This window comes from Salmo salar, chromosome 15, assembly GCF_965601325.2.
Source record: "Salmo salar chromosome 15, fSalSal1, whole genome shotgun sequence".
Taxonomy (NCBI): Eukaryota; Metazoa; Chordata; class Actinopteri; order Salmoniformes; family Salmonidae; genus Salmo; species Salmo salar.
In genome coordinates, this window is record NC_138305.1 from 3,697,501 (window position 1) to 3,721,927 (window position 24,427).

At 48.1% G+C, this 24,427-nt stretch overlaps 1 protein-coding gene across 2 annotated transcripts in view; it reads right to left on the reverse strand.

Moving 5' to 3' along the window:
• LOC123727174 (amyloid-beta A4 precursor protein-binding family A member 1) overlaps positions 1-23,471 on the reverse strand; it is a 103,340-nt gene extending 79,869 nt beyond the window's left edge. For both annotated transcript variants that reach the window (XM_082961552.1, XM_082961551.1), the window contains exon 1: positions 23,232-23,471. The gene's annotated coding sequence lies outside the window, so the exon portion shown is untranslated. The remainder of the gene's footprint in view (positions 1-23,231) is intronic.
• Between the last annotated feature and the right edge of the window lie 956 nt (positions 23,472-24,427).

A 24,427-nucleotide genomic window follows, 5' to 3' on the forward strand; every position in this document is an offset into this window, starting at 1 on the left:
AGTTCTGGGACATGTGGAACAATTTAAGCACAACAAAGCCACAAGAATTAGCCATACAAGATGAGGGAATTTGGAAAACTTATTTTGATAATCTATACAAAAGCATCTCACAAAAAGACTTACAACAGAACCAATTAGAAATTAAAGAAAAATCGAACATCCTTGAATCAGTCATTAAAAACAACCAAAATCCATTAGATTACCCAATAACCCAACAAGAACTAAATGAAAAGCTCAAATCTATTAAATCAAAGAAGGCTTGGGGTCTAGACAACATCAGAAATGAAATGCTGAAAAACAGCACACCTGAGTTGCAAAATGCTGTGCTTAAATTGTTCAACATGGTTTTAACTTCTGGCTGCTTCCCTGATGTCTGGAACCAGGGGCTCATCTCCCCTATCCACAAAAGTGGAGACAAATCAGACCCCAATAATTACAGGGGAATTTGCGTAAACAGTAACTTGGGAAAGGTTTTCTGTAGCATTTTGAATTCAAGAATTCAAACCTTTCTTCAAGAAAAAAATGTAATAAGTAAATGTCAAATTGGCTTTCTCCCCAACCATCGCACTACACACACTAGTTAATAAACACGTCCACCAAAAAAAAAGAGGGCAAAATCTTTGCTTGCTTTATTGACTTTAAAAAAGCATTTGATTCTATTTGGCATGAAGGGCTATTCTACAAAATTCTCCAAAGTGGGCTTGGTGGTAAGGTGTATGACTTAATAAAATGTATGTACACAGAAAACAAGTGTGCAATAAAAATCAAAAACCAAAGAACATAATTATTTTCACAATGTCGAGGTGTGAGACAAGGCTGCAGTTTGAGTCCAAATCTTTTCAACATTTATATCAATGAATTAGCAGACATGTTGGACCATTCTCCAGCCTCAGGACTCACACTATTTGACACAGAGGTGAAATACCTGCTATATGCTGATGGTACTTGGTACTTCTATCACCAACCAAAGAAGGTCTTCAGCAGAACATTCATATTCTAGAGCAATATTGCCATAATTGGGCCCTGGCAGTAAATTTCCAAAAAACGAAAATCATGACTTTCCCCCCCCAAAAAATGATGTCAGAAACACAAATTCACCCTGAACAACACCATCATTGAACACACTAAAAATTACACCTACCTTGGTCTGACCATATCTGCATCAGGAAACTTTAATATGGCAGTGAATGAACTCAAAGAAAAAGCCCGCAGAGCATTGTATGCAATAAAAATGACATTATTCAAAATCAACATCCCAATTAGAATTTGGACCAAAATATTTGACAGTGTAATCCTACCAATAGCTCTTTACGGAAGTGAGGTTTGGGGGCCACTCAATAAACTGGACTTTAAAATGTGGGACAAACATCCATTTGAAGCCCTACATGCAGAATTCTGTCGGAAAATCCTACAAGTCCAGAGAAATACACCAACTAATGCATGTAGGGCAGAATTGGGCCACTTTCCAGTAGTAATGAAAATACAGAAAAGATCATTAAAATTTTGGCTACATCTAAATTCAAGTCCAAATTCAAGTCTGCAATTTAAAGCACTTCAAACCCAAGAGCTGAGCCCAGAAACAAGCCCTCTCAGTCAGCTGGTGTTGGACCTCACCAACCAAGCTGACCCCAGCACTGCTTCAAATGAAAGAATTCCAATAAACAAAATCATGAACCAATCAAAAGACTCATATTTACAACATTGGAAAAACGAAACAAAATCCCAAAGCCGACTACATTGCTATCTGACCCTAAACAGAGATGAATTGGCTGATTATCTCTACTCTGTCAGAGATACGAAGCAGAGACAGATCCTTACCAAGTACAGGCTGAGTGACCACCGATTGGGAATAGAAACCGGCAGACATAAAAAGACATGGCTACCCAAAGAGGAGTGTGTATGTGCTCAATAATGATGAGCACGCAACCCGCTGCGCCTTGGTCCCCTTCTCTCTTCAACGATGGCCATTACAGTTATAATAAGTTAGTTATAGTTTCATTTTCCATATTTAGATTGCCATTTTATATTATTATTTGTTATTGTTTATAATTGTATTACAATGTATATTGTATACATTGTTGCTTTGGCAATATTGACACAATGTTTTTCATGCCAATAAAGCAGCTTGAATTTGAATTTGAATTTGAGAGAGAGAGAGAGAGAGAGAGAGAGAGAGACAGAGAGAGACAGAGAGAGAAAGAGAGAGAGAGAGACAGAGAGAGAGAGAGCGACAGAGAGAGAGAGCGACAGAGAGAGAGAGAGAGAAACAGAGAGAGAAACAGAGAGAGAGAGAGAGACAGAGAGAAACAGCAGACAGAGAGAGACAGACAGAGAGAGAAACAGAGACAGACGGAGAGAGAGAGAGCGCAGAGAGAGAGAGAGAGCGACAGAGAGAGAGACAGAGAGAGAGAGAGACAGAGAGAGAGAGAGAGAGAGAGACAGAGAGAGAGAGAGACGGAGAGAGAGAGAGAGAGAGAGAGAGAGACAGAGAGAGAAACAGAGACAGACAGAGAGAGAGAGAGAGAGACAGAGACGAGACAGACAGAGAGAGAGAGAGAGAAACTGCAAGAAGGAAAGGAGGTTGAGCTGTGGACTGTTATTAGCCTCATTTGAACAGGACGTTCCAGATAAAACTCACTGTATTAATATTCCGTCAGTTTAACTTCCTCTGCAGGCATAAAGACCTGAATAACATGAATAGTCAATGGATTATTAATGTCCATGATCCCCCACACACACACACACACACACACACACACACACACACACACACACACACACACACACACACACACGCGTGTGCGTGTAACTCCATACAGATCCAAAACTCCTCCCCACATGTGACTCACAGCCATACAGATCCAAAACTCCTCCCCACATGTGACTCACAGCCATACAGATCCAAGGTTTGTTGATCCAAAACTCCTCCCCGAATTCCAATGAACAATTTCACACAAATATCCAGACAGGCAGATAATGATCTGATCTTCACATAGAGGACTACCAGCTGAATGATCACATTACTATGCAGTAGCTAACACTAAGGTTTAGCGTGTATTAAATATTCCCTTTTTCACTGTAATAGCATTAGTGACAACACTGCCATAGACTGTGTCTACGTCACAATTGGCACGCTATTTCCTATATAGTGCACTACTTTTGCACTATATAGGGCATAGGGAGCCATTTAGGACACATGTGTGATTCATAATGAAGCCATGATAATGTATTCACAGAATCTTCCAAAAGGAAATAACGAACCAGGAGCTCAGAGACATCTGGTACACTACTGCATCCCTCTGGTACACTACTGCATCCCTCTGGTACACTACTGCATCCCTCTGGTACACTACAGCATCCCTCTGGTACACTACTGCATCCCTCTGGTACACTACTGCATCCCTCTGGTACACTACTGCATCCCTCTGGTACACTACTGCATCCCTCTGGTACACTACTGCATCCCTCTGGTACACTACTGCATCCCTCTGGTACACTACTGCATCCCTCTGGTACACTACTGCATCCCTCTGGTACACTACTGCATCCCTCTGGTACACTACTGCATCCCTCTGGTACACTACAGCATCCCTCTGGTACACTACAGCATCCCTCTGGTACACTACAGCATCCCTCTGGTACACTACTGCATCCCTCTGGTACACTACTGCATCCCTCTGGTACACTACTGCATCCCTCTGGTACACTACTGCATCCCTCTGGTACACTACTGCATCCCTCTGGTACACTACTACATCCCTCTGGTACACTACTGCATCCCTCTCTCCCTCCCTACATCCATCCCTCTCTCCCTCCATCCCCCTCTCCATCCATCCATCCCTCTCTCCATCCATTCATCCCTCTCTCCCTCCATCCCTCTCTCCATCCATCCATCCCTCTCTCCCTCCATCCCTCTCTCCATCCATTCATCCCTCTCTCCATCCTCTCTCTCCATCCATCCCTCTCTCCATCCATTCATCCCTCTCTCCCTCCATCCCTGTCTCCATCCATTCATTCCGGCCTTGTCTTAGGACGGTAAGTTGGTGGTTGGAGACATCCCTCTAGTGGTGTGGGGGCTGTGCTTTGGCAAAGTGGGTGGGGTTATATCCTGCCTGTTTGGCCCTGTCCGGGGGTATCATCGGATGGGGCCACAGTGTCTTCTGATCCCTCCTGTCTCAGCCTCCAGTATTTATGCTGCAGTAGTTTATGTGTCGGGGGGCTAGGGTCAGTCTGTTACATCTGGAGTATTTCTCTTGTCTTATCCGGTGTCCTGTGTGTATTTAAATATGCTCTCTCTAATTCTCTCTTTCTCTCTTTCTGTCTTTCTCTCGGAGGACCTGAGCTCTAGGACCATGCCTCAGGACTACCTGGTATGATGACTCCTTGCTGTCCCCAGTCCACCTGGCCGTGCTGCTGCTCCAGTTTCAACTGTTCTGCCTGCGGCTATGGAACCCTGACCTGTTCACCGGACGTGCTTGTTGCACCCTCGACAACTACTATGATTATTATTATTTGACCATGCTGGTCATTTATGAACATTTTAACATTTTAACATTTTGACCATGTTCTGTTATAATATCCACCCTGCACAGCCAGAAGAGGACTGGCCACCCCTCATAGCCTGGTTCCTCTCTAGGTTTCTTCCTAGGTTTTTGGCCTTTCTAGGGAGTTTTTCCTAGGGAGTTTTTCCTAGCCACCGTGCTTCTTTCACATGCTTTGCTTGCTGTTTGGGGTTTTAGGCTGGGTTTCTGTACAGCACTTTGAGAATATCAGCTGATGTACGAAGGGCTATATAAAAATAAATTTGATTTGATTTGATTCATCCGTCTGCCTCCTTCTCTCTCTCCATCCATCCCTCCTCTCTCCCTTCTTCAGTCCATCCATTCATCCCTCTCTCCATCCATTCATCCCTCTCTCCATCCATTCATCCCTCTCTCCCTCCATTCATCCCTCTCTCCCTCCATTCATCCCTCTCTCCATCCATTCATCCCTCTCTCCCTCCATCCCGCTCTTCCTCCATCCCTCTCGCCATCCATCCATATGATTTCTGTCTACCTAATGATGTCGATATCACCATGCCATAGAACCCTAGGCCTGTGGAATGTACTGTGAAGACGTAGCTTCACGTCCTCACTACAACCCCTTACCTCGGCTGAACGTCTCGTCAATATAACCTATATGTTGAGAGGGATTTTGATCCAACTGAGAATACATAACTCCAGTCTATAGTCTCACTCTGTAACTCCAGTCTATAGTCTCACTGTAACTCGTCTATAGTCTCACTCTGTAACTCCGGTCTATAGTCTCACTCTGTAACTCCGGTCTATAGTCTCACTCTGTAACTCCGGTCTATAGTCTCACTCTGTAACTCCGGTCTATAGTCTCACTCTGTAACTCCGGTCTATAGTCTCACTCTGTAACTCCGGTCTATAGTCTCACTCTGTAACTCCGGTCTATAGTCTCACTCTGTAACTCCGGTCTATAGTCTCACTCTGTAACTCCGGTCTATAGTCTCACTCTGTAACTCCGGTCTATAGTCTCACTCTGTAACTCCGGTCTATAGTCTCACTCTGTAACTCCGGTCTATAGTCTCACTCTGTAACTCCGGTCTATAGTCTCACTCTGTAACTCCGGTCTATAGTCTCACTCTGTAACTCCGGTCTATAGTCTCACTCTGTAACTCCGGTCTATAGTCTCACTCTGTAACTCCGGTCTATAGTCTCACTCTGTAACGCCGGTCTATAGTCTCACTCTGTAACGCCGGTCTATAGTCTCACTCTGTAACGCCGGTCTATAGTCTCACTCTGTAACTCGGGTCTATAGTCTCACTCTGTAACTCGGGTCTATAGTCTCACTCTGTAACTCGGGTCTATAGTCTCACTCTGTAACTCGGGTCTATAGTCTCACTCTGTAACTCGGGTCTATAGTCTCACTCTGTAACTCGGGTCTATAGTCTCACTCTGTAACTCGGGTCTATAGTCTCACTCTGTAACTCGGGTCTATAGTCTCACTCTGTAACTCGGGTCTATAGTCTCACTCTGTAACTCGGGTCTATAGTCTCACTCTGTAACTCGGGTCTATAGTCTCACTCTGTAACTCGGGTCTATAGTCTCACTCTGTAACTCGGGTCTATAGTCTCACTCTGTAACTCGGGTCTATAGTCTCACTCTGTAACTCGGGTCTATAGTCTCACTCTGTAACTCGGGTCTATAGTCTCACTCTGTAACTCGGGTCTATAGTCTCACTCTGTAACTCGGGTCTATAGTCTCACTCTGTAACTCGGGTCTATAGTCTCACTCTGTAACTCGGGTCTATAGTCTCACTCTGTAACTCGGGTCTATAGTCTCACTCTGTAACTCGGGTCTATAGTCTCACTCTGTAACTCGGGTCTATAGTCTCACTCTGTAACTCGGGTCTATAGTCTCACTCTGTAACTCGGGTCTATAGTCTCACTCTGTAACTCGGGTCTATAGTCTCACTCTGTAACTCGGGTCTATAGTCTCACTCTGTAACTCGGGTCTATAGTCTCACTCTGTAACTCGGGTCTATAGTCTCACTCTGTAACTCCGGTCTATAGTCTCACTCTGTAACTCCGGTCTATAGCCTCATTCTGTAACTCCGGTCTATAGCCTCACTCTGTAACTCGGGTCTATAGTCTCACTCTGTAACTCGGGTCTATAGTCTCACTCTGTAACTCGGGTCTATAGTCTCACTCTGTAACTCGGGTCTATAGTCTCACTCTGTAACTCGGGTCTATAGTCTCACTCTGTAACTCCGGTCTATAGTCTCACTCTAACTCCGGTCTATAGTCTCACTCTGTAACTCCGGTCTATAGTCTCACTCTGTAACTCCGGTCTATAGTCTCACTCTGTAACTCCGGTCTATAGTCTCACTCTGTAACTCCGGTCTATAGTCTCACTCTGTAACTCCGGTCTATAGTCTCACTCTGTAACTCCGGTCTATAGTCTCACTCTGTAACTCCGGTCTATAGTCTCACTCTGTAACTCCGGTCTATAGTCTCACTCTAACTCCGGTCTATAGTCTCACTCTGTAACTCCGGTCTATAGTCTCACTCTGTAACTCCGGTCTATAGTCTCACTCTGTAACTCCGGTCTATAGTCTCACTCTGTAACTCCGGTCTATAGTCTCACTCTGTAACTCCGGTCTATAGTCTCACTCTGTAACTCCGGTCTATAGTCTCACTCTGTAACTCCGGTCTATAGTCTCACTCTGTAACTCCGGTCTATAGTCTCACTCTGTAACTCCAGTCTATAGTCTCACTCTGTAACTCCGGTCTATAGTCTCACTCTGTAACTCCAGTCTATAGTCTCACTCTGTAACTCCAGTCTATAGTCTCACTCTGTAACTCCAGTCTATAGTCTCACTCTGTAACTCCAGTCTATAGTCTCACTCTAACTCCAGTCTAGTTTCCAGACTGATGAGTGTAGCTCTAGAACGGCCCCAAATAGTGATATATTACCATGTAGGTCATAGCTACTCCCTCTGTGGTCATTGCCTCTCCTACATCCAGTCAAGGGCAGTACTGGGTGTGTGTAATTCCTGTGTGTACACTGGTGTGGCCAGAGAACACAGTTGAGATAAGGAGCGTCAGGTGGCTAGAGGAACCAATTAAAATTTCTTCAAAGTCACAACCTCCTCTCACCTCTCTACCCACAGGCCCCTCTCTGCACAATACACACTTTCATGTCCTTGGAAAACACAGTGCCCCGACACAGCCACACAGCCCCCCCCCCCCCCCCCCCCACACACACACACACACACGCACACACACACACACACACACACACACACACACACACACACACACACACACACACACACACACACACACACACACACACAGGAGTAGCTTTATAAAACACCACACTGATAAAGTACTAATCAGGTTCTGGAGTCTATATGGTAATGAGCTTCCTCTTAAGTGGATGATATATCACCTAATGACTGCTGAGATTTAAAAGGTGGGTAATTAACAACAAATATTGTGGCTAAAAATATAATTAACGACTGACTGTCCGTGCGTACTGGTGAGGATGTCTCATTGCTCCCGAGTGGTTCTCCCACATTCTGACAGCTCAGTAGCAGAGACTGGGAGGTAGGAAGAGACAGCTCAGTAGCAGAGACTGGGAGGTAGGAAGAGACAGCTCAGTAGCAGAGACTGGGAGGTAGGAAGAGACTGGGAGGTAGGAAGAGACTGGGAGGTAGGAAGAGACTGGGAGGTAGGAAGAGACTGGGAGGTAGGAAGAGACTGGGAGGTAGGAAGAGACTGGGAGGTAGGAAGAGACAGCTCAGTAGCAGAGACTGGGAGGTAGGAAGAGACTGCTCAGTAGCAGAGAGTGGGAGGTAGGAAGGGACTGGGAGGTAGGAAGAGACTGTGAGGTAGGAAGAGACTGGGAGGTAGGAAGAGACTGGGAGGTAGGAAGAGACTGGGAGGTAGGAAGAGACAGCTCAGTAGCAGAGACTGGGAGGCAGGAAGAGACTGCTCAGTAGCAGAGAGTGGGAGGTAGGAAGAGACAGCTCAGTAGCAGAGACTGGGAGGTAGGAAGAGACTGGGAGGTAGGAAGAGACAGCTCAGTAGCAGAGACTGGGAGGTAGGAAGAGACAGCTCAGTAGCAGAGAGTGGGAGGTAGGAAGAGACAGCTCAGTAGCAGAGACTGGGAGGTAGGAAGAGACTGGTAGGTAGGAAGAGACAGCTCAGTAGCAGAGACTGGGAGGCAGGAAGAGACAGCTCAGTAGCAGAGACTGGGAGGTAGGAAGAGACTGGGAGGTAGGAAGAGACTGGGAGGTAGGAAGAGACTGGGAGGTAGGAAGAGACTGGGAGGTAGGAAGAGACAGCTCAGTAGCAGAGACTGGGAGGTAGGAAGAGACTGGGAGGTAGGAAGAGACTGGGAGGTAGGAAGAGACAGCTCAGTAGCAGAGACTGGGAGGTAGGAAGAGACAGCTCAGTAGCAGAGACTGGGAGGTAGGAAGAGACAGCTCAGTAGCAGAGAGTGGGAGGTAGGAAGAGACAGCTCAGTAGCAGAGAGTGGGAGGTAGGAAGAGACTGGTAGGCAGGAAGAGACAGCTCAGTAGCAGAGAGTGGGAGGCAGGAAGAGACAGCTCAGTAGCAGAGAGTGGGAGGCAGGAAGAGACAGCTCAGTAGCAGAGACTGGGAGGCAGGAAGAGACAGCTCAGTAGCAGAGACTGGGAGGCAGGAAGAGACAGCTCAGTAGCAGAGACTGGGAAGTAGAAAGAGACAGCTCAGTAGCAGAGAGTGGGAGGTAGGAAGAGACTGGGAGGTAGGAAGTGACAGCTCAGTAGCAGAGACTGGGAGGCAGGAAGTGACAGCTCAGTAGCAGAGAGTGGGAGGTAGGAAGAGACTGGGAGGTAGGAAGTGACAGCTCAGTAGCAGAGACTGGGAGGTAGGAAGAGACAGCTCAGTAGCAGAGAGTGGGAGGCAGGAAGAGACAGCTCAGTAGCAGAGACTGGGAGGCAGGAAGTGACAGCTCAGTAGCAGAGACTGGGAGGTAGGAAGAGACTGCTCAGTAGCAGAGACTGGGAGGTAGGAAGAGACAGCTCAGTAGCAGAGACTGGGAGGTAGGAAGCGAGGGAGAAATAAAATAAAAGAAATAAAAGAAAGAGTGACAAAGAGAATCTGCCTCTGAGACACACGGTCCTATTCATCTAAGAATGAAGAATAGACAAACATTTACCCTCAAATCTCATGTCTGTGTGACGTCAATTGAATCAATGGAAAAACACACTTTAAATCGCCTGCATTGTGAATAGTGACAGTAGAAAAACACCAGTGTTAAACTGCATCATGATTCTACCCTCAACAACAACGCGTTAGCCACACTTTCACCCTGGCTGGAATGTGATGTGAACGAGATTGGGGGAAGAAAACAATAAACACTACACGGAGTGCTTCAAATGACACACTACCATCCCTATGGACCCTGCTTACAAATAGTGCAGTATAAAGGGAACAGGGTGCCATTTGGGACACAGGCATGCTGTGTTCTCAGCTCAATCTTCTACACCAATCACACTAACCAGACATCTGACCCATACAGTACACTACCTCCCCTACTGTCCTTTCGCCTGACAGCTCATCACAAAACAAATAGAAATCACACACAGCTCTTTCTCAGCACAACAGATGAAAACAGTGGAAGAGGCACAGAGCCTTTACTAGCTGCTGGTACAGATGACATTTCTAGGCCTCTGTGTCCCGTCTCTCCCCTGCACCCCAAACACACACCACCGGAGCAGAGGAGGGCATTTACTGTAGAATTTTACAACCAAATTCTCAAGAGTTTTTAATGTAAATAAAGAGACAGCCACAACAATGAGCAGCACTGAGAGGAAGATTAAATGTGTCCACAGAGAGAACTGGGGTGACGAAGAACAGCGAGACAGAGAGACACAGAGACAGAGAGAGAGAGAGAGACAGAGAGAGAGACACAGAGACAGAGAGAGAGCGACACAGAGACAGAGAGAGAGAGACACAGAGAGAGAGAGACGCGGAGACAGAGAGAGAGAGACACAGACAGGCAGAGAGAGAGAGACACACAGAGAGACACAAAGAGACAGAGAGAGAGGACCCCAGGCAAGTCGGTTCTTCCCCAGACAGATGTTAGCAGCCTCAGACCAGCAGAGAGACTATACGACTATAATAAAACAGAGGCAGAGCCCCCTAAGGCCCAGCAAAGACCACCAAATACAATTGGGCTACAGTACAGACAGACTCTGTATGGTATACTGAACTATTATTTTCCTCCCCAGCCTCATATCAACTCATCCACCAGGCAGGGAGACAGGGGTGGTGGGAGGCAGTGAGAGTGGAGGTAGGGAGACAGGGGGGTAGGGAGGGAGGCAGGGAGAGTGGAGGCAGGGAGAGTGGAGGTAGGGAGACAGGGGGGTAGGGAGGGAGGCAGGGAGAGTGGAGGCAGGGAGACAGGGGGGTAGGGAGGGAGGCAGGGAGAGTGGAGGCAGGGAGACAGGGGGGTAGGGAGGGAGGCAGGGAGACAGGGGGGTAGGGAGGGAGGCAGTGAGAGTGGAGGCAGGGAGACAGGGGGGTAGGGAGGGAGGCAGGGAGAGTGGAGGGAGGGAGGCAGGCAGGGAGCAAGGGGTGGAGGGAGGGAGCAGGAAGAGTGCAGGGAGGGAGGGAGACAGGGATGGAGGGAGGCAGGGAGGGAGACACGGGGGAGGGAGAGAGGGAGAGTGCAAGGAAGGAGGGAGACGGGGAGGAAGGCAGGGAGAGCGCAGGAAGGGCGGGAGGGAGGCGGTGGAGGGAGAGCGCAGGAAGGGAGGGAGACAGGGAGAGCGGAGGGAGGGAGGCAGGGAGATAGGGGGAGGGAGGCAGGGAGATAGGGGGGGGAGGCAGGGAGATAGGGGGGAGGGAAAGAGGGAAAGCACAGGGAGGGAGGGAGATGGGGAGGGACAGCGGGAGGCAGGGATGGAGAGAGGCAGGGAGGGAGACAGGGTCGGAAACAGGCAGGCAGAGAGGGAGGCAGGGATGCAGGGAGGGAGACAGGGATGGAGGGAGGCAGGCAGGGAGGGAGACAGGGATGGAGGGAGGCAGGGATGGAGGGTGGCAGGCAGAGAGGGAGACAGGGATGGAGAGAGGCAGGCAGGGAGGGAGACAGGGATGGAGGGAGGCAGGGATGGAGGGTGGCAGGCAGAGAGGGAGACAGGGATGGAGAGAGTCAGGCAGGGAGGGAAGCAAGCAGGCAGGCAGAGAGGGAAGCAAGGATGGCAGCTCGATACACCCTGCTTAAACATTAATATAGGCCTAGCAGCTTCTTCCCAACATAATATTACTAACGCAGTGAAGTGGAAACTCTGGAAATGGCCAATAGAGTCAGGGAGAATAAATAGGATGACTGGAAATGAACCGTTTGATTACAATTCTTTCTCAATTATGCTTATTTTCATGAATAGCTGTGGTATTATCTTTTTTCTTTGTTTTATGTTTCATAAATGACTGAAGTACAAAATCATGTCTAGTTGTGCATCAACCTGTTTATTCATGGAAACAAACACAGCATACGGTATTGTGATAAACATGCATGTCATTTTCATAATTGTAACAGACTATCTCTGACTGTAAACTCCAAAACATCCTCACGCCACTGAAGCGTAAATTAAAAAGGAGTTATTTATGTTCACTTGCTAGAGAGTAGTGTGGGTAGCAGAGAGGAGTGTGGGTAGCAGAGAGGAGTGTGGGAAGCCAGAGCAGACGTTGATGGTGAGTAAACGACTGCTAGAAACAATTCCATACTTTGTCAGCTGAGAGGAGACGAGACACTGACAGTAATTAAAATCCCAAGCATTACAAGAGAGGCAGACGACCAGGCATTATGGTGAAAAATTACTAATTAAAAATGCCTCCTCCGACATTGGACAATTTAATTTTCAGACCCGAAAAAAAAAAAATGTCATTATTAATTTAGTAGTCCACAGAACTTCAAATGGATCTAGAAGCTGTGTTGCTGTGTGTGTGTGTGTGTGTGTGTGTGTGTGTGTGTGTGTGTGTGTGTGTGTCACCGTCTCATGGATCAAATGCAAGTGAGATGGTTGGTTGGACCCCACATTGATAATTAATTGAATTACTGTGTCAATTAACATGCTTATCTGGGCATCTCACTAAGACAGGGGTACTTACAGTTGAAGTAGGAAGTTTACATACACCTTAGCCAAATACATTTAAACTCAGTTTTTCACAATTCCGGACATTTAATTCTAGTAAAGATTCCCTGTCTTAGGTCAGTTAGGATCACCACTTTATTTTAAGAATGTGAAATGTCAGAATAATAGCAGAGAGAATGATTTATTTCAGCTTTAATTTCTTTCATCACATTCCCAGTGGGTGAGAAGTTTACATACACTCAATTAGTATTTGGTAGCATTGCCTTTAAATTGTTGGGTCAAAGTTTTGGGTAGACTTCCACAAGAGCTGGTGTAACTGAGTCAGGTTTGTAGGCCTCCTTGCTCACACACGCTTTTTTAGTTCTGCCCACTAATTTTCTATAGGATTGAGGTCAGGGCTTTGTGATGGCCACTCCAATACCTTGACTTTGTTGTCCTTAAGCCATTTTGCCACAACTTTGGAAGTATGCTTGGGGTCATTGTCCATTTGGAAGACCCATTTGAGACCAAGCTTTAACTTCTTGACTGATGTCTTGAGATGTTGCTTCAATATATCCACATCATTTTCCTACCTCATGATGCCATCTCATGATGCCATCTGCAGCAAAACAGTCTGGCTTTTTTATGGCGGTTTTGGAGCAGTGGCTTCTTCCTTGCTGAGCGGCCTTTCAGGTTATGTCGATATAGGACTCGTTTTACTGTGGATATAGATACTTTTGTACCCGTTTCCTCCAGCATCTCCACAAGGTCCTTTGCTGTTGTTCTGGGATTGATTTGCACTTTTTGCACCAAAGCATCTCTAGGAGACAGAACGTGTCTCCTTCCTGAGCGGTATGACGGCTGCGTGATCCCATGGTGTTTATACTTGCCTACTATCGTTTGTACAGATGAACGTGGTACCTTCGGGCGTTTGGAAAATACTCCCAAGGATGAACCAGACTTGTGGAAGTCTACAATTTTTTTCTGAGGTCTTGGCTGATTTTTGATTTTCCCAAAGAGGCACTGAGTTTGAAGGTAGGCCTTGAAATACATCCACAGGTACGCCTCTAATTGACTCAAATAATGTCGATTAGCCTATCAGAAGCTTCTAAATCCATTACATAATTTTCTGGAATTTTCCAAGCTGTTTAAAGGCACAGTCAACTTAGTGTATGTAAACTTCTGACCCACTGGAATTGTGATACAGTGAATTATAAGTGAAATAATCTGTCTGTAAACAATTGTTGGAAAAAGTACTTGTGCTAGTCCTAACCGACTTGGCAAAGCTATAGTTTGTTAACAAGACATTTGTGGAGTGGTTGAAAAACACGTTTTAATGACTCCAACCTAAGTGTATGTAAACTTCTGACTTCCAACTGTAAATACTATACTGAACAAAAAATATAAATGCAACATGCAACAATTTCAAAGCTTTTACTGAGTTACAGTTCATGTAAAGAAATCAGGTGTGACTATTACTTGCCTCATGCAGTGCGACACATCTCCTTCACATAGAGTTGATCAAGCTGTTGATTGTAGCCTGTGGAATGTTGTCCCACTCCTCTTCAATGGCTGTGTGAAGTTCCTGGATATTGGCGGTAACTGGAATACTATCGTACACATTGATCCAGAGCATTCCAAACATGCTCAATAGGTGACATGTCTGGTGAGTATGCAGGCCATGGAACTGGGCCATTTTCAGATTCCAGGAATTGTGTACAGATCCTTTTGACATGAGGCCGTGCATTATCATGCTGAAACAGGAGGTGATGGCGGTGGATGAATGGCAGGAGAATGGGCCTCAGGATTTCGTCACGATACCTCTGTGCGTTCAAATTGCCATCGATAAAATACAATTGTGTTCGTTGTCTGTAGCTTATGCCTGCCAATACCATAACCTCACCGCCACCATGGGGCAGTCTGTTCACAACGTTGACATCAGCAAACCGCTCGCCCACACTACGCCATACACATGGTCTGCAGTTGTGAGGCTGGTTGGATGTTGGAGGCGGCTTATGGTAGAGATACTCTCAATGATCGGCTATGAAAAGCCAACTGACATTTACTCCTGATGTGCTGACCTGCTGCACCCTCGACAACCACTGTGATTATTATTATTTGACCACGCTGGTGATTTATGAACATTTGAACATCTTGGCCATGTTCTGTTATAATCTCCACCCGGCACAGCCAGAAGAGGACTGGCCACCCCCTCAGAGCCTGGTTCCTCTCTAGGTTTCTTCCCAGGTTTTGGCCTTTCTAGGGAGTTTTTCCTAGCCACCGTGCTTCTACACCTGCATTGCTTGCTGTCTGGGGTTTTAGGCTGGGTTTCTGTACAGCACTTTGAGATATCAGCTGATGTAAGAAGGGCTATATAAATAAATTTGATTTGATTTGAAATTAACATTAAATTATCTGGCAACAGCTCTGATGAACATTCCTGCAGTCATCATGCCAATTGCACGGTCATTCAAAACTTGAGACATAGGGTGAATGGGCAAGAAATAAAAGATTTAAGTGCCTTTGAACAGGGTATGGTAGTAGATGCCAGGCGCACCTGTTTGTGTCAAGAACTGCAACACTGCTGGGTTTTTCACGCTCAACAGTTTCCCGTGTGTATCAAGAATGGTCCACCACCCAAAGGACACTGTGGGAAGCATTGGAGTCAACATGGGCCAGCATCCTTGTGGAACGCTTTCAACACCTTGCAGAGTCCATGCTCAGACAATATTGAGGCTGTTCTGAGGGCAAAAGGGGGGAGTGCAACGCAATATTAGGAAGGTCTTCTTAATGTTTTGTCCGCTCAGTGCATATACGAGCTGTAACATTGCAATTCACATCTTTTCACACTACTGAGCCCAGTCAAACTGTACTGGGCTGATTCTGGTTACGCAGGCCTGTACTGAATCTGTCAAGGTTAGTTGATGCACGAAGCTATAGCTTCGTGTACTATCTCCATTACACCGGTACTCTGCTGGCTGCCAGCACGCAGCTCAATGAAGAGCACTGACTCAACACAATCCATCCCTAGAGAAGAAAGAGACTAGCTGAGAGAAACGGATGACAATTACTTACCCGCTAGATCTAGAAGGGTTTGTGTAGTGTGTGTGTGTGTGTGTGTGTGTGTGTGTGTGTGTGTGTGTGTGTGTGTGTGTGTGTGTGTGTGTGTGTGTGTGTGTGTGTGTGTGTGGAGAGTGGTATAGATACTAGCCAACAAATGTTATATTGCTCAACATGCAGGTCAATAACACAGACATTTTCGTCTCTGAAAAAGGATCGTTGCAGAGTGCTTAACACACACTCTGTCTGTCCTTGGAGAGAAGAAGAGTCCTGGAAACCATTTCACAACTCTGATTTCCATCTTGGAGGCAAGGCAAGGTGGTAGGAGGGGTAGGAGGGGGAGGAGGAGGGAGGAGGGGCGGAGAGGAGGTGGGGGGTAGGAGAGGGGAGGTGGGGTGGTGGGAGGGGGAGGAGAGGGAGAGAGGAAGGAAGCAGGAGGGGGGAGGAGAGGGAGAGGGGAGGTAGAAGGGGGTAGGAGAGAAGGTAGGAGGGGGGAGGACAGTGTTCACTCCAGAACTCCTCTCTGTGTGACGTGTCTCACACCCCCTCGCCCTCACCTCACCCATACCCCTCTCTACCCCCTCACCCATACCCCTCTCTACCCCCTCACCCATACCCCTCTCTACCCCCTCACCCATACCCCTCTCTACCCCCTCACCCATACCCCTGTCTACCCCCTCACCCATACCCCTCTCTACCCCCTCACCCATACCTCTCTCTACCCCCTCACTCATCCCTCTCTACCCCCTCACCTATACCTCTCTCTACCCCCTCACCCATCCCTCCCTACCCCCTCACCCATACCTCTCTCTACCCCCTCACCCATCCCTCCCTACCCCCTCACCCATACCTCTCTCTACCCCCTCACCCATACCTCTCTCTACCCCCTCACTCATCCCTCTCTACCCCCTCACCCATACCCCTCTCTACCCCCTCACCCATACCTCTCTCTACCCCCTCACCCATACCTCTCTCTACCCCCTCACTCATACCCCTCTCTACCCCCTCACTCATACCCCTCTCTACCCCCTCACCCATACCTCTCTCTACCCCCTCACCTATACCTCTCTCTACCCCCTCACCCATACCTCTCTCTACCCCCTCACCCATACCCCTCTCTACCCCCTCACCCATACCTCTCTCTACCCCCTCACCCATACCCCTCTCTACCCCCTCACCCATACCTCTCTCTACCCCCTCACCCATACCTCTCTCTACCCCCTCACCCATCCCTCTACCCCCTCACCCATACCTCTCTCTACCCCCTCACCCATACCTCTCTCTACCCCCTCACCCATCCCTCTACCCCCTCACCCATACCTCTCTCTACCCCCTCACCCATACCTCTCTCTACCCCCTCACTCATACCCCTCTCTACCCCCTCACCCATCCCTCCCTACCCCCTCACCCATACCTCTCTCTACCCCCTCACCCATCCCTCCCTACCCCCTCACCCATACCTCTCTCTACCCCCTCACCCATACCTCTCTCTACCCACTCACTCATCCCTCTCTACCCCCTCACCCATACCCCTCTCTACCCCCTCACCCATACCCCTCTCTACCCCCTCACCCATACCCCTCTCTACCCCCTCACCCATACCTCTCTCTACCCCCTCACCCATACCTCTCTCTACCCCCTCACCCATACCTCTCTACCCCCTCACCCATACCCCTCTCTACCCCCTCACCCATACCCCTCTCTACCCCCTCACCCATACCTCTCTCTACCCCCTCACCCATATCTCTCTCTACCCCCTCACTCATCCCTCTCTACCCCCTCACCCATACCCCTCTCTACCCCCTCACCCATCCCTCCCTAACCCTCACCCATACCTCTCTCTACCCCCTCACCCATCCCTCCCTACCCCCTCACCCATACCTCTCTCTACCCCCTCACCCATCCCTCCCTACCCCCTCACCCATACCTCTCTCTACCCCCTCACTCATCCCTCTCTACCCCCTCACCCATACCTCTCTCTACCCCCTCACTCATCCCTCTCTACCCCCTCACCCATACCCCTCTCTACCCCTCACCCATCCCTCCCTACCCCCTCACCCATACCTCTCTCTACCCCATCACCCATCCCTCCCTACCCCCTCACCCATCCCTCCCTTAGGTAAGGGCAACATGGACAGCCACCCTGGGCGGCATCTTGCCGGGGGCGGCACAGGGCGTCCCCGGGTGCGGGCAGGGGTGGGCACGAGCGCTGAAGCGGGGGTTCGCCCAGGGCGCTGAAGCGGGGGTTCGCCCAGGGCGCCATACAAGCTAGAACCGCCACATACACTTGAAACAAAACGAAAACTGCAGACAAAAATGCTTTCTGCTACTAAGACCAGTGAAATATAGGCTAAACTGAGGGTATGGCAGAAATCTCAACTAGCAAGCAAGTCGCAGAAATGAAGAACACGAAGGGGGGTGAGAATTCTGGCAGGGGGGAGATTTTCGGCACATCACCGGTACACAGTTTAGCTGATATGTTTACGTTGGAAGCTACCAGTAGAAACTATACAGTTGGTTAAACATAGGGGTAAGTAGAACTAATGAACTTTTTTCTCCAACCAACGTAGCTTGCTAAGCGAAGTTAGCGAAGTTAGCTAACATTATCCCCTTATCAACATTGTTTTTAAGAGTGTTTAATCACGATTGCTGCTGACAGACATGATAGCTAGGCTGCATTAATTGATGGACCATTTCAAATTGGCTAGCTAGCTAATAACAGAGCATGTCAATATGGCTAGTTAACAAGCTAACAACAGATCACGTCAACATGGCTAGTTACGAAGCTAACTTTCAGGGGATAAACTAGATGGATCTATCCAAATAGTGGTTGATTTGCTTGTCATCTACAGTGGTCATGACAACAGTCTGACTGACAACTTTACCAGGACAAGTACCTGCTGATGTCAAGCTCTTTCCAAAAGCCTAATCTCTGATGAAGCAAGCTAACTGACACTTGTTGTTTTGCTTAGCCAGCTACATGCCAAATGTTTAGGCTACCCTCACGTATCTGAAATTACATGATCAACTGATGGTTACTGAACATGAAAAGCATGCAGTTTCTTGCGATACAACTCCAATAGAGCTAAATGTGGAATAATCAGAAATGTGTAGTTCTGACTATGCTATTCAAGAGGTGATGATATTAAAACCAAATAGTTACAAAATCTATTTAACAATCTCTTGAAAACGGCACATAGTTGTCAATGGTTTTAGCGGAGCTAGGGGTATCCTTGTCCCCCAGCAGCCAAATCCAACGCTTTGCACCGTATTGTGACATTTTACTGATAATGGCATATTCCCTCCCTCCCTCCCTCCCTCAATCTCTCTCCTCCCTCCCTCATTTTCTCTCCTCCCTCCCTCCCTCCCCTCTCTCCTCCCTCCCTACCTCATTCTCTCTCCTCCCTCCCTACCTCATTCTCTCTCCTCCCTCCCTCCCTCCCTCATTCTCTCCTCCCTCCCTCATTCTTTCCCCTCCCTCCCTACCTCATTCTCTCTCCTCCCGCCCTCCCTCATTTTCTCAACTCCCTCCCTCATTCTCTCTCCTCCCTCCCTCCCTCCCTCCCTCCCCCATTCTCCCACCTCCCTAACTCCCAACCCTCCCTCATTCTCTCTCCTCCCTCCCTCATTCTCTCTCCGCCCTCCCTCCCTCCCTCATTCTCTCTCCGCCCTCACTCCCTCATTCTCTCATCCCTCCCTCCCTTATTCTCTCTCCTCCCTCCCTCCTTCCTCCCTCATTCTCTCTCCTCCCTCATTCTCTCTCTTTCCTCCCTCCCCCCCTCCCTCCCTCATTCTCTCTCCTTCCTCCCTCATTCTCTCTCTACCCTCCCTTCCTCCCCCATTCTCTCACCTCACTAACTCCCCTCCCTCCCTCATTCTCTCTCCTCCCTCCCTCCCTCATTCACTCTCCTCCCTCCCTCATTCTCTCTCCTCCCTCACACCCTCATTCTCTTCCTCCCTCCCTCCTTCATTCTCTCTCCTCCCTCCCTCATTCTCTCTCTCTCCTCCCTCCCTCATTCTCTCTCCTCCATCCCTGCCTCCCTCCCTCATTCTCTCTCCTCCCTCCCTCCCTCCCTCCCCTCCCTCATTCCCTTCCCTCCCTCCCTCATTCTCTTCCCTACCTCCCTCATTCTCTTCCCACCCTCCCTCATTCTCTGCCCTCCCTCCCTCATTCTCTCTCCTCCCTTCCTCCCTCCCTCCCTCATTCTCTCTCCTCCCTCCCTCATTCTCTCTCCTCCCTCCCTCATTCTCTCCCCTCCCACCCTCATTCTCTCTCCTCCCTCCCTCATTCTCTCTCCTCCCTCCCTCCCTCCCTCCCTCCCTCCCTCATTCTCGCCCCTCCCTCCCTCCCTCCCTCTCTCTCCTCCCTCCCCCCGTCCCTCATTCTCTCCCCTCCCTCCCTCCCCCTCTCCCCTCCCTCCCTCTTTCTCCTTCCTCACTCCCTCATTCTCTCCCCTCCCTCCCTCCCTCATTCTCTCTCCTCCTTCCCTCCCTCATTTTCTCAGCTCCCTCCCTCATTCTCTCTCCTCCCTCCCTCATTCTCTCTCCTCCCTCCCTCCCTCCCCCATTCTCTCACCTCCCTAACTCCCTTCCCTCATTCTCTCTCCTCCCTCCCTCATTCCCTCCCCCCCTCCCTCATTCTCCTCCCTCCCTCCCTCTTCCCTCCCTCATTCTCTCCCCTCCCTCCCTCCCTCCCTCCCTATCTCTCCTCCCTCCCTCCCTCATTCTCCCTCCTCCCTCTCTCCCTCATTCTCTCTCCTCCCTCCCTCCCTCCCTCCCTCTCTCTCCTCCCTCCCCCCTCCCTCATTCTCTCTCCTCCCTCATTCTCTCCTCCCTCCCTCATTCTCTCCCCTCCCTCCCTCCCTCTCTCTCCTCCCTCCCTCCCTACCTCATTCTCTCTCCTCCCTCCCTCCCTACCTCATTCTCTCCTCCCTCCCTCCCTCCCTCATTCTCTCTCCTCCCTCCCTCCCCTCTCTCCTCCCTCCCTACCTCATTCTCTCTCCTCCCTCCCTCATTCTCTCCCCTCCCTCCCACCCTCATTCTTTACCCTCCCTCCCTCTCTCCCTCATTCTCTCCCCTCCCTCAGCTCCAGTAGCGCTATTCCTCTTGACAACCTCCACCGCAGCAGGAAGGCTGCCATGTATAGCTACGTCTGCTGTCCAACCAGTCACATCTCATTCTGCCTGCTGTTCAACCAATAACATCTCATTCTGAAACAGGGACAACGGGTCTCATTTTAAAAAAAGCAGCAGCAGTCTGTAGCTGTAGGTTTCCAATGTGCAGGGATGGAGGGACGAGGGGACAAGCAATCAATGGCTGACATGTTGAGAGGCAGGCCAAGGCAATCAGGGTTGGGGGAGAAGAGGAGAGGAGAGACACCTAACACACACACAAAGAAAGCTTTCAGAAATCCAATGCACACAGAGTAAAACGTAACAGTCAACGACCATCACACATCTCTTGATTTCCCCCACTTTGACATCATCAAATATAAATGACAGGGTGTGTAGCAGAGGCTTGTATTCCAGTACAGCACTAACACACCTGATTCAACGAATCACCAAGACCTTGATTACTGAATCAGGAATGTCAGTCGGTGCTGGTCTGGAACAAAAGCCTGCACCCCCTGCAGCTAGCTCTCTAGGACCAGGTTTTATGACCACTGGACTAAACCCCATTTCAATTCAATATCTGCCCTGCCTGTTTATGACCATTTCCATGGTGATCAAACCTTTGTAAAACATTCTATTAAACAATTACACAGCTTACTGGCCCAACATGTTAAATCCTATTACAGCATTAGTATTAGTGGTCATATAGCCTCCCTGTCCCGGACTGCACATCACAAGCTATGTTTTAATGCCAACAGCCTAAACAAACACATGCCAGCTCATCTCAAGACTACAGGATTAATTGGAGGGGAGTAAGATTTATTTAGCAACACTGCAGTATCTGTGGCATAAACCTTATGTACAGTAACAAACAGCAGGAAAACATAACATGAATGGCACGTGACACACAGCATACATCTCTATATTCCTTTGGATGGGTTTGACTAGGCTACTGTCATCACATCAAACCTGTTTTGACACAATCCTCTCCTATAGCCCATATCACGCTGCGATATGAGCATCAATTTACAAACGCAGACAGATTTTTGCCTACAATAAAACTAGTATTCAATGGTTTAGTCTGTTCTTTATTATATTGATATTTGCCATTGCCAAGATCTTGCGCAGGATTATAAAGCACGACCGTCCATTCGCCAATCAATCGATACCCATATAGACATTACTGTATGATACAGGCTGGGTACAGCTTCTCTGCTGCATGAATCGCAGCAACATCGGTCGGATGTCAGAGGTGTGCCGCAGCTAGATGTGCTGGACGAAACACACAAACGGAGAGCTATTGAGTTGGGAAAACCCCAAAAGACAACTCCGAAAACCCAAAACATTGACGTAAAATATTTCAACCTTAATAATAAGGTCGCTTGTTTTTTCCCCCTTGCCACCTGCTCCGAAATCTACAAGCCGAGGGGACAATTGGGACGAATATTTGTCAGGAAGGCAAAATATGGAACACGTACGGCGCTTGCGTATTCCGGGTCGGTGCCGCCATTCATCAGCTCACAGACGGTAGCGCACTACTGAGCAAAAACACCGACCGAGCCCCGGTCCCCGTGGAGGCAGCTGCGGCAACAACAATTATCCCAGGGACAAACTCATCGTAATGAATGCTCACTTGTTTCAGAAGCCAAGCTGCGTGTCTGCAAACAGGATGAATCAGCTCAGAGTAGACCAGAGCCCCGCCACATCAATAGGACTGATATGGGGAGGTTTAGGAGGGGCTGCCCTGGGGAAAAAAACAAGTCGTTTTTGCCATCAAGTTACGGGATGTAGCATATCCCATGGCACCTGCAGCAAAGCCAACGTGGTATAGCCAAACTGTCATGCAGACACTGTTATTATCTGTATTGATAAACAGAGAATAGAATCACAACGAATGCACTTGGTGCGCAACTCAAAGCATCATCTCCACAATAACTTCACTATGTCTCATCTCCTGAAAGTTAGAACATCATCTCATCCGTAAATCAATTGTTCTATTTTATTCTATGTACTATTTTCTATTGTTGTAAAATGATCGAATCTGATCAATGCGTTCTGAACCGGGCCCAGAACAGATTCTAGAATATATTCTATCCCCCGCGTAGAACGTTTCATGTTATTTCATGTCATGTTTTCCTTCCGCTACATTGATACATTGTAACTAACTCTTCTTCTATTTCTTATCTGGAACAGCATAATCTCCTGCTGGCCCTGACAAACTCAGCAGCAGGATCACGGACTAGGTCGTCCTGGCCCCTCCTCAAGTGGCATTCGATTAGAGTCTATCTGTGCTTACTGTTCGTTCTGCAAAACGAACAGTAAGAACAAAAAAAAGTGTCTCCTTGTTCATAACACCATAAATATAGCATGCACGCGGAGCGGTGCGTTCAAAAGCAATCAACGCAAATCAAAGACAATTCATCTCACCTCAGGTGTTTCAATATCGGTGTTACTACTCGATTGCGGTGAGTCTTCCATGCAATTTCCACCGTCTGTCGTTTCGTTCCCCACCTCTCCCTCTCGCGCTACCCGGCTGGGCTCGTCAGCTGTCGGTTGGTCTGTGTGTGCTGTGCGCGCGCGCTGCCTCAGCCCTTCCTTCCTAGCCACCGGGCGTGACATCAGAGGGGGATTACAAACAATGCCTGCAAAAAGCATCTTTAAATGGGGGGGGATTGTATACAGCACTGGCCGGCTGCCCCAGTTGTTTTGAACGGGTTCTATTGTCTTCAACTAGACTTCACATAGAAAATCCCTAGTCTGTTTAATCTATCCATGCTATTCTGGATGCCAGTTCAATTTTACCCCATTCTTCTTATAGAAGAAGCTCTCTAAATCCATGTCATTTCTGTACTAAGTCATGGGGAAACAATTGGATTCCATTTATCATTGGTATAAAGTACTTAAGTAAAAGTACTTTAAAGTACGATTTACAGTTGAAGTCAGAAGTTTACATACGCCTGAGTTTAATACATTTAAACTCAGTTTTTCACAATTCCTGACATTTAATCCTAGTAAAAATGTCCTGTCTTAGGTCAGTTAGGATCACCACTTTATTTTAAGAATGTGAAATGTCAGAATAATAGCACAGAGAATGGTTTATTTCAGCTTTTATTTCTTTCATCACATTCCCAGTGGGTCAGAAGTTTACATACACTCAATTAGTATTTGGTAGCATTGCCTTTAAATTGTTTAACTTGGGTCAAATGTTTTGGGTAGCCTTCCACAAGCTTCCCACAATGAGTTGGGTGAATTTTGGCCCATTTCTCCTGACAGAGCTGCTGTAACTGAGTCAGGTTTGTAGGCCTCCTTGCTCGCACACACTTTTTCAGTTCTGCCCACAAATTTTCTATAGGATTGAGGTCAGGGCTTTGTGATGGCCACTCCAATACCTTGACTTTGTTGTCCTTAAGCCATTTTGCCACAACTTTGGAAGTATGCTTCAGGTCCTTGTCCATTTGGAAGACCCATTTGCGACCAAGATTTATCTTCCTGACTGATGTCTTGAGATGTTGATTCAATATATCCACATACTTTTCCATCCTCATGATGCCATCTAATTTTTGAAGTGCACCAGTCCCTCCTGCAGCAAAGCACCCCCACAACATGATGCTGCCACCCCCGTG